This window comes from Glycine max, chromosome 2 (assembly GCF_000004515.6).
Source record: "Glycine max cultivar Williams 82 chromosome 2, Glycine_max_v4.0, whole genome shotgun sequence".
NCBI lineage: Eukaryota > Viridiplantae > Streptophyta > Magnoliopsida > Fabales > Fabaceae > Glycine > Glycine max.
Window position 1 is genome coordinate 31,372,088 of NC_016089.4, and position 16,475 is coordinate 31,388,562.

Below are 16,475 nucleotides of genomic sequence, written 5' to 3' on the forward strand. Positions count from 1 at the left end.
TTAATTTTTGGTATTTTTATGAATCATTTTGATTAACTAAAATAGTGGGATTTCAAATTCTCTCAAAAAATATAGAATTTGAAATTCTTTTTTCGGAAATGCTCACTCTAACTCACGTTCTTGCTTGCGACTCTTTCTTGCTCAACACTCGTAACTACCACTACTAGAAAATAAGGTTTCAACATCGGTTATTTAAGACTTTCAACATCGGTTATTAATCGATGTTGAAAGTAGTATTGTTCACATTGGTTTTTCAAAACCGATGTTAACTAATAAATACAACATCGGTTATTTAAATAGCCGATGTTATATGATAAGAATTATGAAGAAAAAAAAGTTATAAATCTATAAATCAACATCAGTTTTTAAAAAAACCGATGTTCTAAGTCACATTTAACATTGGTTTTTTAAAAACTGATGTTAAAAAATGTTGAGGTAAGTGAAATTTAACATCAATTTTTAAAAAACTGATGTTGTAAGTGACATTTCACATCGGTTTCTTTAAAAATCGATGTTTTTTTAGAACTTTTTTTTAACATGATTTTTGTTTTTTCAATAAACCGAAAAATAACCTGCAAATTTTAAAATCAGACCACACAATATATAATTTTCATTCTGTTTTGAAACAGTTTTTACCAGAAAATTCAATGAGAAATTTACTAATTACTATGAATTTAAAGCATATTTAATGTTGAGACATGAATTGTAAATTAAGTAAGTAAATATAAACTACAATTACAAAATTGTCTAAACATCCTAAGTTTCATTTTTAACTTTCAAATAATATTTTGCCCACTAGTTGCGAAGCGCCTTCAATCTTTCTGGTTCCAATGGTCTAGGATCAGTGAAATACTGCATGATATAATAAAACATAATTTAATAATATATTAGCAATCATAATAATATGAAATTTGGTGAATTAAAAATTACCATTTCCTAATTATTCTGGAAATTTCCTAAGATTATAGTTGACATCTAGTGCATGACGTAATACACACACTCATTCAATGCATGAAATCTCACTTTTCATTTTAAGGTATGGCCCTATCCCATTCAGGAAGACACTTTTTATGGTAGATTCATGCGTCAAGGTTTATCTTATTTTGTTAAATTTGATGAAATTTCGGCAGCATTTCGCATTGGTCTCCAAGTATACGACATGAAATCAATAACATTAATTCGCTGATAATCAAGTATGCACTCAGAGAATAACTAAAAATGCATTGTACCAAAATTTCATCAAATTAAACAAAATAATGTTAACCTTAAAGCATGAATCTACCATAAAAATATGAGTCTCCCCAAACTGTCCAAACGGACAATTCAAGATTCAATACAATGATTAATGCAAACTGTCCGCAAGAATCATTGTATTGAATCTCAAACGAGAATCTATGTTCACTCTTTATGAATAAAACTTTTATCTAATTAAAGAAAAATACATTAATGCCATAAATCAACATACAAAAACAATCGTAACAAAATTAAGCATAAAAAATTTATGAAAAAGTTTGGTACCTGTGGTGATGACTTGAACAACGTGCAGTAGCAAATATCGTGATCATAATGTAAAAACCTCACTGCAAAATTGCTTATAACTATGCATATATTTTATATTAAGAAAAAATAAAATTACTCCAAAAAGTCATAAGCTAGCTAGATTCGTTTTTGAGTAGAAACCATAGAAATGGCAAAGCGAAACAACTAATTACAATCATATCACAATTCTAGCTCTCGTATCATTGCAACATAATGCATAATATGTCATACATACTAAGCATAACATTAAGCACAGCGGCATGAAATAGGATTGGTGTGGCAAAACACTAAACACTAAGCATTTTCAAATATACCACTTTTTTTGCTCTAAATAATTTAGACAGCATTTTCTTCGTGTTATGCAATTTCTAGTATAAAATTCAATAGGTGATACATGAAATTGGATTTCATCTTATTTTTAATCCCCAAATGACTTAAAGTTAAATAATTTTTTTTATAAAATCGTATACATATTGTTTTATTTAGAGCCAAAATAACAAATAAAGTGCATAATAGTCTACCAAAAAACAAATAAGAAATTATTAATGAATTAAAGTACATAAATAAGATTAATTGTATACATCTTATTTTTTAGTCAGGAAGAATGCTAGCTAGCTATTGTTCCGTTGAATTGTAGATTAATGTCTATGATTAATGTTTTTTTTTTCATTTGCAGTGATGCAATATTGAAATCCGTGCACAACCTTTTTCAAAAATCACACTAGTAATTCTCAAATCATCCAAACATGCTCGTTACTCAATTTTTAAAGTGAAGATTTCCACTAGGAAAAAAATAGAGTATCAGTAATTTAATGAAGCAATAAGCTAAAAACATCCGCTCCGAAGAATCAGGAAACAAATGTATACAATTAAAAACATCCGCTTTGAAGCAATAAGCTAAAACAAATAAAGTATCAAGAAAATTGGAAACTAATCGTGCGCAAACAACAATTTGAAGAATTAAAAAAGACAACAGTGTTGAACACTCACTTGATTTGAAGGAATGGATAAACGATGGAGCGAATGAGCAGTGCAGTGTCGATTGGAGATTTAGGGTTCAGATTTGGGGATTTTTTGGGAACAAATGTCTCGTGCGTTTTTTTGGAAGCGGTTAAAAATTGAACTGGAATTTGATAAGAAGAGGCAACGCAATAAACCAAACGGTGTGGATTAGATTAATAAGAAAAAGAAGGGGCAGCATTTTGCTTAATAACAAGCCCGCCACGGAAGCTCCGCGGGAGACTAGATTACAGTAAGTAAAAATTTGAAACTAAACAATAATAAACCCTTAATTTCAGTCATGCCATAATTATAACTCATAAGTAATCCCCAATTACTTTAATATAAAAAGTCTTATCAATTTTAAATATTAAGTAAAAATATTATAATTTATTAGATGTATTTATAAGACTTTTAGGATAGTTTGAAAAAAATATATTAAAAAAATACTGATTTAACAAGTTTCCCTTTTTTTAAACAAATCGAATACTTCATAAACTTGTGCACTTTAATATAATTTATCTTTTTATTGCATTTCTTAAGTAAAAAAATATTGTTTTAATTTTAATTTTTTTTTTATTTTTCCCGTAAGTGACCTTATATTGTAGGTAATTTAATATTCCATGGGTGATCCACTTTCTGGATACTTCACATTCACGGTAGCCATATTAATATCATTGTGCAGGGGCCATGATAGTGTAATTAAGTTATATAAATGCATTAGTTAGTCAAGATACGAGTTGAATTTGACTGATTCATTTGAATTTGTTTTTTTGTTTCGGGTATTGAATTTTTATTTTTAAATTTGGAAATTCAATGATTTAGCATGTTGATGTAATATATATTTTTAATTATTATTTTATACTTTTTGTAATTATCTATTTTCAATTTCATTTTTTAAAATTAAAGAAATACTAGAAAAAATATGTTTTGGATCTCTAAAAAATTTGAAAGATATTAATTTCATTATCTTAAATGTTTTTTATTAATTCAATATCAAGTAAAAATAATAAATATTTTTGCTAATTCTCAATAATAATCTCTTTTGATAATATGAGATGACTAATATAAATGTATAATTTAATTATAAATAAATTAAACATTTTATATTGGTTATATTCTTAAAAATGAATTAAAGAATATATAAATACTTTTGTGCAAATAATTAGTTTTTTAAAAAAACTAATTCTTAAAAAATTAATTAATAACTCAATATATGATTTTTAAAAAAATATATAAATAATTAAAGAAAAAGAGTTTATATTAACATCGGTTATTTGAAAATCGATATTGTTAAACACTTACAACATCGCTTTTCAAATAACCGATGTTAATAGGACGTTGTTAAAACTCATTTTTTTAGTAGTGTACGGGTGATCAAAGTTTTTACGGCCGACATTGACATAAGTTATTTTTCACTGACGTTGGTTGAGGTTTTTTCGGTCATAATTATTTTGTATGATGTCAAACAAAGCTATTTTTTGTCGATACCGGCCAAGATTTTTCTAAATGATGTTGATTAGGGTTATTTTCTCACTAACGTCAATCATGGGAATTTTTTGCTGACGCCGGCCAAGGATTTTTTTGTCGTTGTCATGCAGGTTTTTTCAGTTGATGTTGACCAATGATTGTTTTTGCCGACGTTGACTAGATTTTTTCTACTAACATCGGTCATGGCTAACTTTTGAATAAACACTTGTTGTTGGACAAGTGGCCTCAATAACTTAAGAGGGGAGGGGTGAATTAAGTTTCAAAATTCTCACTAACAAACTTTTAACCTCCTTTTTAAAAATGAGCTTAGAATGCAGAAGAAGAACAAGAAGTAATCAATTTAACAATGTTCTTTGAAACGTGCAAGGAAAAATTGATTGCAATAAAATAAATAAGATAAGGGAAGAGAGAAATGCAAACTTGATTTATACTAGTTTGGCCACTTCTCATGACTAAGTCCAGTCCTTAAGCAACCCACTTGAGATTTTCCACTATCTTTGTAAAAATCATTTTTACAACTTCTGAACACCCAAGGAATCTCTTTCCCTTGTGTTTAGGAAACTCATAAATCAAGAGACAACCAATCTCTTGATTACAATTGATTTTTTGAAAAGAACAGAAAGATTTCTCTCTTTTAAAGTGGATAATACAATTTGAAGTTCCTGGATGAACTCTCAATAGATTTGCAAGTGTTTGCCCAAGAGTTGTTGAGAGAGCATTTGACAATGAAGTTCTCTTGGAATATCTCTCTCTTGCTTTTTGAAATCAGACATGTATAGGCCCTTCATGCCTTTTTCAAAATGGTTTGAAGAAATGTGTCTTTTCAAAAAGCTTTTTTTGAATTTTTTTTACTGGTAATCGATTACAAACATCTAGTAATCGATTACAGATTCAAAATTCAAATTCAAAACCCTTTTTAACAGCTATTTTTCAAAATTGTCTTCTGGTAATCGATTACACTGTTTGGTAATCGATTACTAGAGCCTTGAATGTCTTAAAAACACTTTGTTTTGAGGCAAGACTTGATCTTGAGTTAATCTTGAAGCAAGGCTTTGTTTGTTGAAGCAACCTTGTATTAATCTTGAAGCAATGCTTGTTTGTTGAAACAACCTTGTCTTAATCTTGAAGCAATGTTTAACCTCTGAATGTTTGTTGAAGTGAACTTGAAAGCAACCTTGTTTGATTATTTTTTTACATCATCAAAATCATGTATTCGTACATTCACAATCTCCCCCTTTTGATGATGACAATCATTATCAAGTGAATTCTTCTCAGCATCATCAAAACCTGCATTATTCACATTCTCTCCCTTTTTTATGATGACAATCATCTATAGGTTAGGAGTAAAAACAAAAGAATATCTATTTGTATAGTTTACTCCCCTTGATTTTGCAATGATTGCTTATATGAAATAGTTAAAGATTTCATATATAAAAAAAATTGTCTCATAAAAAAAATAGATAAGTCCCCTTACTATCTTATCTTTTATCTTTCTATCTCCCTTTGTCAACATCAAAAACAAATCATGAGCAGAGAGGAGAATATCATTAAGCAATTTATAATGAATTAAAAGAGTAGAGCAAGCCATACCGTTCAAAGTACCATTTCTTGGCCCAAAAGAAAATGTTACCGCTTGTTTGAATGTATGAGAATCAAATGATATTAAAAGGCCTTAAAACTAACTATTTTGTACTCACAAAAATACATATTCAGTATAAATAATCAAAATATATAATAATAAAAAACAATCATCAAAAGTAATCAATAACCAACATAAATCTCAAAGACAATCATCAAGGACAATCAAAACTCAATCAAAAATAATCATCAAGAGCAATCATCAAAGACAATCAACATAACTCTCAAACACAATCATCAAAGACAATAAAAAACTCTCAAACACAATCATCAAAGACAATCAAAAACTCAATCAAAAACAATCATCAAAAGTAATCAATAATCAACATAACTCTCAAAGACAATCATCAAGGACAATCAAAACTCAATCAAAAACAATCATCAAAAGTAATCAATAATCAACATAACTCTCAAAGACAATCATCAAGGAAAATCAAAACTCAATCAAAAACAAAGACAATCAACATAACTCTCAAACACAATCATCAAAGACAATCAAAACTCAAGCAGACAACAAGCATCAAAACTCAATCAAAAGTTAACAATCATAAGCAAAAATAATAAAAAATAGACAAACATTAAAATCCTTGCCATTGAAAACAAAAGGCCTATTAATAGAATTTCTCTTAGGAAATGGAAAGTTAGATGGGGCCATAATTATTCTTGGAGTTTTTAAACTTTAGACAACAATCCTACTCTGATACCACTTGTTGGACAGGTGACCTCAATAACTTAAGATGGGGGTGAATTAAGTCTCACAAAATTCCGACTAACAAATTTTTAACCCCCTTTTTAAAGAATAGGCCCAGAATGCAAAAGAAGAAGCAACAATCAATTTAATAATGTTCTTTAAACATACAAGACAAAATTGATTGCAATAAAATAAATAAGATAAGGGAAGAGAGAAATGCAAAATCGATTTATACTGGTTCGACCACTTCCCGTGCGTACGTCCAGTCCTCAAGCAACCCACTTGATATTTTCATTAACTTTGTAAAAATCCTTTTTACAACTTCTGAACACCCAAAGAATCCCTTTCCCTTGTGTTCAGGAAACTCACAATTCAAAAGATAGCCAGTCTCTTGATTACAACTTACTTTCTGAGATGAATAGAAAGATTTCTCTCCTTTAGAGTGGATAATACAATTTGATGTTCAAGAGAGAACTTCATTGTCAAATGATTTCTCTCCTTTAGATTTGCAAGTGTTTGCCCAAGAGTTGTTGAGAGATCATTTGACAATGAAGTTCTCTTAGAATATATCTCTCTTACTTTTCTAAGTCAGACACACATATATATAGGCCCTTCGTGCCTTTTCAAAATGGTTTGAAAAGATGTGTCTTTTCAAAAACTTTTTCTGAAATTCTTCACTGGTAATCGATTACAGGTTTCTGGTAATCGATTACACAGTTATATTTTGAAGGGTCATAACTTTTCAAATTGAATTTCAAAGAGTTCTGTTGCTGGTAATCGATTACACATCAATGGCAATCGATTACAGCTCTGAAATTCAAATTTCAAAACCCTTCTAAAAGCTGATTTTTCAAAATTGTCTTCTGGTAATCGATTACACTGCCTAGTAATCGATTACCAGTGCCTTGATATGCTAAAAACAATGTGTTTTGAGGCAAAAGCTGATCTTGAATGAATCTTGAAGCAATGCTTGTTTGTTGAAGCAACCTTGTCTTAATCTTGAAGCAATGCTTAACCTTTGAATGTTTGTTGAAGTGATCTTGAAAACAACCTTGAATGATTATTCTTTGACATCATCAAAATCATGTATTCATACATTCACACTTGTTAGGGTTTTTCAGCCGACGTCAGCTAGGTTTTTCCAGTCAACATCAGCCAAAGCTATTTTTTAGCCGATGTTAGCTAGAGTGTTTTGGCTGATGTCAACTAGATTTTCTTAGTCGATATCGGTTAGGATTCTTTTTGTTGACATTGACCAGGGTTTTTTGATTGACATCAGCCAAAGTTATTTCCTAACCACATTAGCTAGGTTTTTTGGTTGATGTTGGCTAGGGTTTTTGTTTTTGCTAACACCAGCTAGGTATTTTTGACTAACATCGGCATGACTATTTTTAGTCGACATCGACTAGGTTCTTATAGTCGACATCCACTAGAGTTTTTTCGGTCGACATCGATCAGAGCTATTTTTTAGCCAACATCAGTCAAAACTATTTTATAGCCGATGTTGGTGATGTGCCATCATTTTCTTCTATTTTCTAAACCCTTTTTGCACCATTTTAATTATTGATTGGTCTTAATTGTCAATTAATTAGGCAATTTTATTATTTGGGCTCATTTAGCTAATTTGATGTTTTTAATCTAATTTCAGGAATTAATGAAACATTGGGCTTAATCCGGATTTTTGTTGTGGACTTGAAGAGGGCAAATAAAGCAGCGCTTACCTTAGTTAATTTCTAATTAGGAAATTTCGCAATTTTATTTTATGTTGTTCAGTGTTTATTTCGTTTTGGGCCAGAGTATTGTAATAGGGCCCAGTGACTTTGAGTGACTCTTTTTAAATAGCTGCATTGGGATTCGTGCAGGGCATTATGTTATGCTATTTTATTATTCAAAGCTTTTGTTTTAGGTTTCTACGTTTTTCTGTTCTAAGGCTACTGTTTTCGTTCTTAATGTAATTTTCCATTTTCTGCTTCTAATTACGAGTTCATTCTTGCTTCTTCTTCTACTTTCATTTATGTTTATGTTCATTTACGTTTCTGCTTCATGTTTCATTTGCGTTTTCTGTTTGAATCCATGGAAGGCTAGATTTTCTGGTGTTGTTTCCTTTTGAGGACGAAGCCCAACTCTCTTTGAGGTTTCGCTTGTAATGTGGTTCCCTGGCAGTTTTCCCTTCACCAGTTATCCCAAATTCGTGAATATTAATCAGTGCACGCTTCATGTTCGATTAATTGCCTCTGAGCCTAACTTGCGTTCATGCTTAATGGACGAAGGGATAACTGGTGTATGTGATGCCTAATCACGTATTTACAACCCTAAGTTGATTTTCGCTTAGTAAATTGAAATAGGGTTGGATTAAGTGGTTGACTGTTAGGGACGAATTCTCCATAACCCAGGATAAGAGAACGGCTTCTGAATCAAAGGAAACAACCCGTTTTTAATATTAGTAATTTCGTATTCCAGTTTACTTGTTCTGCTCTTTAATCACAAAACAAACAACCCCCCCCCCCCAATCGTTACTGTTACTGCAAGTATATTATGAACAATTGGTGTGTCACTGCTCGTTGGGAAACGACCTAGGATCACTTCCTAGTTACTGCATTTTCATGTTTATTTGATTCGGGTACGGCCTCAATCAATTGGGTAGGGTTTTTTGTTCAACATTGGTTAGGGCTATTTTTTAGCCAACTTCGACTAGGGATTTTTTGGCCAACGTTGGCCAATGATGTTTTTCGACCGACATTGAGTAGGTTCTATTGGTTGGCATTGACCAAGCTATTTTTTAGCCGATATTAGGTAGACTTTTTGTCAACGCCTGCTAGGATTTTTTAGGCCGACGTTGGCTAAAAATATAGTATTGGTCAATGTCGTTCGAAAAGACCCTAGCCGGTGTCGGCCAAACAAACCCTAGCAAACATTGGTAAAAAGGACCTAGCCAACATCGACTGAAAATAGACTCAACCAACGTTAGTTGAAAAATAGTCCCGGTTGACATCAGTTGACAAATATTCTTGGCATACTTTGATAAAAAAAAAAAATCCAATTTGATGTCGACTGAAAAATAACCTTGGTTGATGTCGGTTTAAAAATATCACTGGTTGTAGTCAGACAAAATAGCCTTAGTTAAAATTATCAATATTTTTGTATTTTTAAATTATTAAAAATTGAAAAATATTTTTTAATTAATATTTTAAAATTAGATTGTGTTTGTTTTCATAAATTTTAATATTAAAATTTCATCTATTTAAAATATAAAATTGAAATTTTACATATGGAAAAAATTGAATTGTTCTGTCCAAACAAAGAATTTAAAATGAAATAAAATTGAATTGATTTATCTAAACAAAGCATTTGAAAAATAAAGAAAATTAAAATCAAAGCAATTCAAATTCTAGACATTTTAAATTTCATGAAATTTTGAAATTTCTCATCCAAACATAGGGTTAGTGTATCCGAAGCAAAACTCCAAGCGCCTATAGAGCGGACTTTTCTCATATCTTCCAAAGAAGTGAAGGAGAACTCATAAAGCCCTTTTCCAATTGGGATGAGCTTCCAGAGATTTAGGGGGTGCCAAAGCTTAGAGAGCTTCGTGAACAAATCCGAAGACTTTAGGGGGGTTGCACCTTTTGGTAAGAAGATTCTTCCATGAAGATGATTCTTGCAACTTTCCAGACCAACTCGATACTCGCCTTCTGGAATGATGATTGTTAAGAATTGTCTTTAAGGATTGGGACTAGGAGTTTGCTTGATGGAATGTGTCATGCATGGTGGAGGGCTTGGGCAAAGGTTTTCCTTGGATTAGAAGAGGGGGGAGGTGTGGGATTGTCGGGGCCAGGGCCAAGGAACCCCTAAGGAATGAAAGGGGTGACTTCGACCATGGGTGAGGTGGCGGTGGCACTATGAGGTTACTCTACAAAAACCCTAGTAAAGCCATAAACGACAACCTTTTAAAACTATTGTTTATAACACTCAATGACACAATTTTACATTAAAAAAGTGTGAAGAACTCACTAAAATTCTGCAATTTTTGCTTTGTTGGTGTTTGTTTATGATTTGTTTTGTAGATTTTTTTTCACGGGAATGAGTTAACATGATAATTGTCATCGTCATTTATCCAAATTTCTAATAACTTTCCCTCGTGGCATACTTTCATGATTTAAAATTGAGGTTGGCATCACCTGTCACTACAACATTTACATCATTAGGGTTTTATGCCCATGACGTACAAGACTCTATGTAAAGACTAAAGTTATAGGTGTTTAATCCTTCTTAAAAAAATCCAGTAAAAAAATGTTTAATCAAATCATTAAAAATGTAATTAAGGATACTCCTCTAGAATACGGCTACGTTGTAGCTCTAATATCTTAGGCGGAAAACTAAATACAAATTAAGGGACTGAGTGCATATTTGAATTAAGAGTAAATGATAATTTTCTGAATTGTAAAAGAATATAATAATTTTGTCATGTCCTTAAGTTTGTAAGATTATTTGATCATTAAATATTATAATATTTAATGTTCAATTTGACATTAAATTGTATGATTCAAAAATTAATTTGACATTGTAAAGTTTAAAAATTAATTTCTTATTAAGCTATACACATAACGTAATTATCATATTATATTGTAATTTTTACATATTCACTAGATAAGAATTTTTTTTATCTTTAGGGGGGCTGTAAGTCACATGTCTACACATTTAAGAATCAAAATTTACCCTTGAATTAAAGAAAACTTATTGTCACAAAATTAATATTGACCCTCAATCTTTCATCTATATTTTTTTGTTGTAGTTTGGTTTTAATAATTTAATCTTTCTTTTACTTTGGTTGCTTTTTATTAGATCGAATTGATTTTTCCATCAATTTTATAGTATCAATTTTGGCTAACAGTGGTGGCAGGCGTCCATTTGACTTGACATGTCACACAGTTGTCCATTGTCACCAATTTAACCAAGTAATTATGGTAAACTAACACGAGAGTCAATTTGATCTATCAGAGATTCTTTAAGTAACTAAAGAAAAAAAAAATCAAATTTCAAGAGAAACCCAAAAAATATAGATAAGGAAAAAAAATTCAATTTTAACCAAAAAATAATACCATAACATTTTAATATTTTTGGGTATAATATAATTCTTACAGTTTAATTCTTTTACATTGTCGAAATTTTCTATTGTAAACTGATCAGAAATCATTTTAAATATTAGATTAAATGTATCTATTATAAAATTGAGCAAATTTGTATATTATACATGACAAATAATTATTAGATGACAGTATTTTTTTTATATACATATTGGATAACAGTATAAAAATTATTTGTATTTTCAGTGTATATACTATTTACTCATATTTTAATCTAAACGAACTTAATTATTTCATAAAAAAAAAAAGTACCTAGAAAACTATCGTCGGAATGAGTTGAACGAAAAGAAATGAGAATTTGTTGTTCTTGGCCAACAGCTTAAGAGCATTTTTAAAGGCGGATTCTTATTGAAAATTTGAAATTCTTAAAATAAGAATGATTCTTGTAAGGAGAAACCATTGAACGTACTGGTGAGAAATTTTAATAACCGATGTTACTATGGAGTAGTTAACATCGGTTTTGGAAAAACCGATGTTAGTATGCCGTTGTTAACATCGGTTTTGTGAAAACCGATGTTATCGAGTCGATGTTAACATCGGTTTTATTATAACCGATGTTACGTAGTTGATGTTAACATTGGTTATTTTTAAAAAATCGATGTTGTTATCATTATATATTAAACTTCTGAAATTGCACAACCCGCGCGCTTGAACCCTATCGTTCTTCTTCTTTCTCCTTCTGCCTGAGATCTTCTTTGTGTCAAACTCGCCTGCGCTTCCGTGACTGCAACCACATTGTGGAGATCGTGTTTGTGGAGATCGTCTTTGCCACTTATCCATTGAGGTACGTCCTTTCGTTTTAACATTAGGCGTTCGTCGTTTTAACATTTGCTCACTTTCGCAGGTCGAAGAAAAGTAGGAAAGGAAAGAGTCCCGGAAAGGGTACTCCCAGGGAATTAATGTTGTTTCTCCTTCTGCCTGAGTTCATGTTTGTCGCAAACTGGGCTACGCTTTCGTGACTGCCACATTGTCGAGTTCGCGTTTGTGGAGTTCGTGTCTGCGCTTCCATCGAAGGTATGTCTCTGTTGTATGTTAATGATGAAAATCCATTGTTCAATGGTCTGCCTCTGTTGTGATGTTTCGAAACCCTAGTTAGGCACAAAGGGTTAATCGTAACTGAATGTGTAGTGATTTAGGACCATATGTAACTGCCTTAAGCAGTTATTGCAGAATAAATTATGGAGTAACAGTAGAGGGGTTAGGCAGTTTTTAGTGGGTTTTCAGGAAGGGAGAGACGAGGTTGTCAAATTTACATAGAGGGTTTCAGGGACAAAGCTTTGGTTTACACAGAGGGTTTTAGGGACAAAGCTTTGATTTACATATTGAATTTCATCCAAATTTTTGACAAGTCATTGTTACTTCCATCAATATTGATATTGTATCATGCTTAATTATATGCATTTGCTTATTCTGATCATTGTGTGTTGTGTGATTATTTCTTCCATGCAGGTACATGATTCCTATTTGTTGTGAGAGTGAAATGATGGGCAGCAGCACCAACTGAGGTGAGTTTATATTTCCTTTTTTTTTTGTCTTTATCTTTGTTAGTTTGTTATATATTTTTTTATTTTATATGTTTGAGTTTTAAATGTGTAAAAAATAGAAATAGAAAGGTCTGCTGATTGCTTAGGAATTCCTTGTTGTTTCATGGCATTCCTTTTGAACCTCAAAAGGTGTTGGATGATGCCTTAATTCTACCTTGGTCCTGGCTAAAATGTGGAGAGAAAGGTTTCAATACATCATTTAACCATTGGTCTACCAATCTTATGATGGCCTTTGGTTAAATTTCTGATTATATGTATTGGGGTCCTTGTGCTGGGTTATTGTTGGGTTTGTTTTGCTTTTTGGAAGGTGGCATTTTTGTGTCTTGTATCTTTTATTTTCAGTACCTCTGGTACTGTTCTGTTTAATATTAATATACATATTTTTGCCTTCCAATAAAAAGAAGAAGAATAATCCAGTTGTCTGCAATGCAGGATATTAGTTGCTTCCAGAGCCCAATTGACTCCACCACCTATAATCCCAAACTGACTTTTGCCAAAATTAATGTTTAGAGCAGAAGCTAATTCAAATCCTCTTAGTAAAGCCTTTAGAAGTAGAACAGATTTTAACATATCAAACTTTTTAAAAGTAGAACACATTCTCGAACTTAAATGAAATCAAAAAGTTAAAAAGGAAAAACCAATAGAAAACATAATATAAATGGAAGCATGAGCTATATAAGCAAGCTGAAAAAAAAACCTGGACAAGGAAGCATTTCAAACTTTACAGTGATTGGGTAATTAGGTTAATGGGTGGACAGGCAGGTTGCAGTTTTACTAATTCTGTTGCTATCCATGTGGTGGTATTAAGATGGGCACTGTTATTGTCTATAATTGAAATATAGTATAATTGTTTTTTTTTCTTCTTAAAATTTGAACCGGCGCTATCATTCTTTGAATGCCATCATCTACCTTTAATGGTTCACATCTAAATTGGTCCCTATTTAATTAAATTAATTAGTTATTGCTTTAGTTTGACTGGATAGAAGTATGATATGTATTCTTAAAAAATTGTCCATGAGCTGTTTGATAGAATGACTGAAAAAGATTTTAAATACACTCTTAGTATAATGTCTTTTGAGAGTCAATGTATCACCATGAAGTGAGAGCCATATTGTTGATAAAAGGCTTTAAATACACTGTGGCTAATTTCTGTATGGTTTTTTTAGGGTTATCATTTACTACTGCTAATTGGCGTTGCTGTGGAAGCGCTTTGATTATATCTTTGAAGCCTCAAAGTCAAGTATTTATATCTTTGATTCGAAAACTAATTTGAAATTGTTGTTGTATGCATTACTGGTATATTTGTAACTTATGCTATGCCTGTCTAAATGACCTTTCTTTCATTGGACTAATATGTTCATGCCTCTCTACATGACCTTTCTTTCGTTGGACTGATATCTTTGAAGTATTTATTGTGATTTAAACTCTCAGAACTTGTTCATTGTTAGTGTTGAATGTTTTTGTAATTTTATCTGCTGCCCTTCTCTATATATATGTTGTGACTGCCACTGCCCTTCTTTCTCTCTTGTATTATCTTTTTTTTATCAGCAAAATTATAATTTGTATTAATAACTGTGAGTAACAGAGGTACTAAATATACAAGGTAGAAACCAGTAGACTTGCAGAACCATAGGTCCTACGAATCAGGTGCCAATCTAAATAGAATACAATAACCCTGCACTGCTACCCTAATAAAAAAATGTTGTTGATAAATTACTAGACCAATAGTTGTAGGGCTGGGCAAAGCCTTTCTCGAGCTGTCTTCTCCGTAAATTCCCTTTTTTTTTTCTCAGCAAAATTAGATATTATATATATTCAAAAGTACCAGTGGTACTAAGATTACATTGGTAGATATAAATGTGCATTTGGTTGCTGTTTTATAATAGAACCACTTACAACAAGCTAATTGATACATAGATTCTGAATCCTCTACAGCCTATTTACTAAACACTTCCTTTAGGTTGGAGGACCACTGATTAAAATGTGTTCCAAAGTCTCTCTCCATATTTCTAATCCATGTCCAAAGTACTAGAAGTGCATCATCAAGCAATTTACTTCCATCAAACATGTCGTTTTGGAATATTATTCTGTTTCTGTGCTTCTATGTTGTCCAAGTCATAGCAATCAACCAGGATCTCCATCTTGTGAGTTGCTTTCCCCCTGTAAAATCAGCCATGTGCTGCAGGTAATGGTCCCTAAGATTTTGAGGTAGTACTGTTGCTACTCCAACCCAAGATAAAGACTCCCACCATATGGGTAGGATCTTTTTACAACTAAAAAATAAATGGGTAGCCTCCTCCTCTACATCTCCACAAAATGGGCACTGTACCTCATTTATCACAACCTGCCGCCTTCTAAGATTCATCCTAGTTGGAAGTCTGTCCCTAATTAGCCTCCAAGCAAAAACCAGTGATTTACTTGGTATTTTGAGCTTCCAAATGTCCACAAAGTCCAAATTCTGATTAGCTCCCATCTGTGTTTCTCATATCAAGTCATATCCGCTTTTTGTTGAGTAGTATCCACTTTGATCATGCTTCCAGCTCCACCTATCCTCCCTATTTGGCTGAATCTGCTGCTGTGATAGTTCTCCAAGGAAATTATCTGCCATTTGAATTTCACTATCAAAAAAGCCCTCCTCCAAGATAGCTTCCACTCCCATCCGCCATTGGTGTTATTCCCCATATTCATAATGATTTGTTTCTGTTGATCAGAAATTCGGTACAACCTTGGATATTTGTCCATTAATGGTATAGCATTATGTGTCCAAGGGTCCTCCCAAAATCTGAACTTCTCCCCACCTCCCACCTTCCAATTTCTTTTCGTTTTGACTACCTGGTTCTGTTGTTGCTGCTGACTTGATAGCAGGTCCCTCCATCAAATAGAGTCTTGGCTTCCTCTAATGCCTTCCTCCAATGCCCTCCAGCCTCCATACTTTGATATGAGTATTTTTGCCCAAGGTTCCTCTTGCTTATGAAATAAGTCCCAGCACCATTTGGCCAGCAAAGCTGAGTTAAAGTTCTTAAGGTCTTTAATACCGAGACCCCTTTTATCTTTTGGTTGGCATACTTCCTTCCAGCTCACCCAAGCAATTTTCCTCTGCTCCATACCTCCTCCCCATAAGAATTGTCTCCTCCGCAAATTCCCTTTAGTTGGGATTGTATCTTTGATCAATCGCCAAGCAAATGTTGTTGGTTTTAAAGGGATTTTGAGCTGCCATAGGTCCTCTAATTTTTCAGACCATCTATGAGCTATATAACGAAGCAACATTGAGACTATGAACTCTGCAGATTATCAACCCCTTCCATTCGCTACAAGAGTTCCAATATGCTTCTAGCTTTTATCTTAGCTCTATCAGTTCCATTTTCTGACAACTCCTGCAGTGCTGCTTCTGCACCATGTTCTTTCGCTAGTTTTAATTGTAGTGGATCTCCG

At 32.2% G+C, this 16,475-nt stretch overlaps 1 long non-coding RNA gene across 1 annotated transcript; it reads right to left on the reverse strand.

Annotated features, from left to right (window-relative positions):
- Positions 1-604: 604 nt before the first annotated feature.
- LOC100777905 (uncharacterized) lies at positions 605-2,750 on the reverse strand. The gene is made up of 3 exons (XR_413192.3): positions 2,530-2,750; positions 1,519-1,580; positions 605-852 (listed from the first exon to the last, which is right to left on the reverse strand). It is a non-coding gene; the product is annotated as an uncharacterized lncRNA (long non-coding RNA).
- Positions 2,751-16,475: the final 13,725 nt, after the last annotated feature.